Below are 3,207 nucleotides of genomic sequence, written 5' to 3'. Positions count from 1 at the left end.
TCAGCTGTGATGTGAACTCTCAACCCCCATCTGATGAAGTGGGGCAGACACTTAGTGGACGTCTCATGCTGGAGAACAATTCACTTAGCCTTTGCTTTATGTTACAACTCTGAAACCACTGGGAGAGGAGCCCCTGTTTTTATTCCCGAGGTCTGAGGCCCCTGGAAATGTCAGATATTATTCTTCTACAGAGTTTTGAGAAGGGGAAACTGAAGCCTGAGTATCTCCAGAGTGGAGTCAGTGACTTGCTCAAGGTCATAGGGCTGTTTAGTGGCAGAGATGGGGCAAAAACCTGGGCAAAATTGTACTTGTTCTGGAACCCTTGTGTGACTGCCATTAGGCAACTTGTGACCCCCCTGAATCCATTTCTTCTTCTTTTGGAGATGCCACCCCAATTATTTTTGGTGGGAGGCATTTATCTTTCTCTTTTCATGACGGATCTTGGCAAGTATGCAGATGTTGTTGGTGCCTGGCCCTATCTCCTGGGCCCATCCTCCAGGTCGCCTGAAGCTTTGGTGTGTAGTTCTCATGAAGGCCAACAACTTCCTACCTTCCGCATCTGCATCTCTCTGTCTGAGGTCTTTCTCTGGCCACAGATGTGTAATTGGCCTGTGTGGGTCAGGCTATAAGTGCTAGGGAATTAAGGCCTCCTAGAATGTCCCCTAAGCAATGAGAGATGGGCGTTGGTATGTAAATATCCAAGTCTTCTGTCTGCTTGGTGGAACAATTTTGAGCATGTTCCACACGCTTTCAGAGGGTCTCCAGCAGGGATCAGTTGCCAGCAAGCCCGAGTTGCTCACAGAGGTGACCTACGCATTAGCACATTACTACTTTAACACATTGGCTTCCTTCCCTTCCTTGTTTCCTACCCCCCTTACCCAAATAAAATGCCGCATCCAAATCCTCATCTCAGGGTATGCTTTACTAAGAAAGTAAAGCTGTTAACCAAAGAGCTTTCTCCTCCTTAGACAAGGGGCTGGGAGTAGTTGACTCATGGGCACTTATAGACTTTCTTTCCCAGAGAGAGAATCTTGAGTGGAGAAATAAACAGACCAAAACTACTGGTGCTCATTTAGTCCCTAACAAAACTCTTTTTAGTTCCTTTGATCCAGATGCCCAAGATTGCCCTTTATTATGATTATCTTTGAGTTTTCTTTCAAATCTTCCATTCACAGTTTTACAGCTTGTGCACAGCACAATCCTAAGGGTAAGTCACTCACATTGATACTCCATCTCAATGGTGCCTCTTGGAGTTGTGCAGTGCACAACTCACCCAACTGTTCGTGTGGTTCTGTGCCATGATATTTTCAATACATTTTTTTCTTTCAGGTTGTACTATAGATGATAAAAACTTTGATATGAAAATAACTTCAAGATCTTCTGTCCCAGCCCTCTGCCTTTTGTAAGTTGATGTCTAAGCCATGGGCATGAGATAGTTGTGTGTGGCGTGGTTGCATCCTGCTGAAATACAATTCAGGTATTTTACCGGTTAAAGTTTGTCCCTGAAACAAGAGTTCTAATGAGAAAAATTCAGTTATTGCAAGGAAAAATTGGGGTAGAAGATTTGACTTTGCTTTCTCAATACCAATTGTATAAGGGAGTTGAGACTTATTTTCTTGCTACTTTTATACACTTGAAATAAGCAGCCAGAAACCTATGTATTATCAGTGGACTTTTCTAGCTCTTTCTGCTACCTGCCTCCTTGCTCTAGAGAAAAATACAATTGAAGAGAGAAAAGAGAGAGAGAGAGATAAAGGAACTCAATGAAAGCTTTTACATTGCTCTAATTTCTGAAACATAAAAGCTATTCTTTTAGAGTAAATCCATTTTTTTCCCAGCGGCATTACGGATAGAGAAATTCCTAGGAAAATAATTTGTCAAGTCCCAACTGATCAAAGATACATATGAAAGAACCCCACTTTTTTTTTCTTCCCAAGGAAAAAACCAGCCCCCATCTAAGCTCAGAATGAATTGGCAATTCATTTACCGACTGTCAGATAAAGTAGCACAATCCCCATCACATCTTTAGCAGGGACAGGACCAGAAGGAAGCAATTCTGTGCCCACCGAGTGTACAAGCTGGGGGTATGTTAGTGATTAAGGGATCCTGGCCTGGGGGAGGCAGAGAGATATGACTCAGATTCGCCATTGCACCATAAATCTCCCTCTTTTATTCAAAATGTGTGTTTTATAGTCGTTTCCTGGCCAATTGCTGCCTTGAATAAATATATAACATATCTGGACTTAGCTTTTAGGCCCAGAGCTGGGGTTTGTCTTGAGGGCCAAGTATTCTTGATATTTCCAAGAGCAAGCAAGGAACAAATAATGAGGCACCCTTTTCTTCCTGACTCACCAGCCACATCCTACATCAAAAATAAAAATAGCAGTCAGTGCTAATTGGGCCAAGAGAGACAAAGCAAGACCTGGCCATTGGAGCTAACTTCTTGTGTTCTGCAAACAGGTTGCTACTCCCACCTGCTCACTCAACACCCCTCCACTAGGCACACCCCAAAGAGGCTGCAACCTCTGAGCATCATTGACTGTATTTGGTTAGATCTACTAACTCAGACATTTGGCCCAAAGATCTTGGCTTGAAGGATCAAAGCCTTACAAAAATAGGTTTTTAGGAGATTTCCATTAGTTCTTGAAACACCAAAGCCCGAGTTTCCATCCCATTGCACTGAGGCTGCCCCTTTCAGAGGTGGGGAAGGGAGAAGACCAATGACTTCATTCAATCTTCCCTTCCCTTTGCCATCAACTATAATGGGGTGCAGAGCAGAAGACCCAGAGTGCTTCCAAAGCCCTGTTTATTGCGGGCTGATTATGTGCAAAGCATTTTATAAGATTATCATGCATAGGTCTCAAAATTGCCCTTGAGCTTTTTGGAAGTCAGAGCCAGAAGGGAGACCTACTCAGTTAAAGGATTCCCAATATAGCCCCGTGAGGTGTGCAGGAAAATATTCTTATCCCTGTTTTATGGATGAGGAAATGGAAGCTTAGAGGGTTGTCACTTACCTAAGGTCTCATTCCTGGGATAGACAAACACTTTCACTTTCTTCATTCACCATGCTAGGTACATTTTGTAATGTGCTAAACTACAAAGCCAAACAACCCCAATCCCTGCCCTCAAGGAGATCTCAGTCCAGTGTGACATGGACTGCTTTGTTCTTGCATTCATGAGCATTAGCTCAGTGCTGGGCCAGAAGTG

The sequence above is a fragment of the Theropithecus gelada genome, chromosome 11 (genome assembly GCF_003255815.1).
Source record: "Theropithecus gelada isolate Dixy chromosome 11, Tgel_1.0, whole genome shotgun sequence".
Classification (NCBI taxonomy): Eukaryota; Metazoa; Chordata; class Mammalia; order Primates; family Cercopithecidae; genus Theropithecus; species Theropithecus gelada.
Note: the sequence above shows the minus strand (reverse complement) of the source record.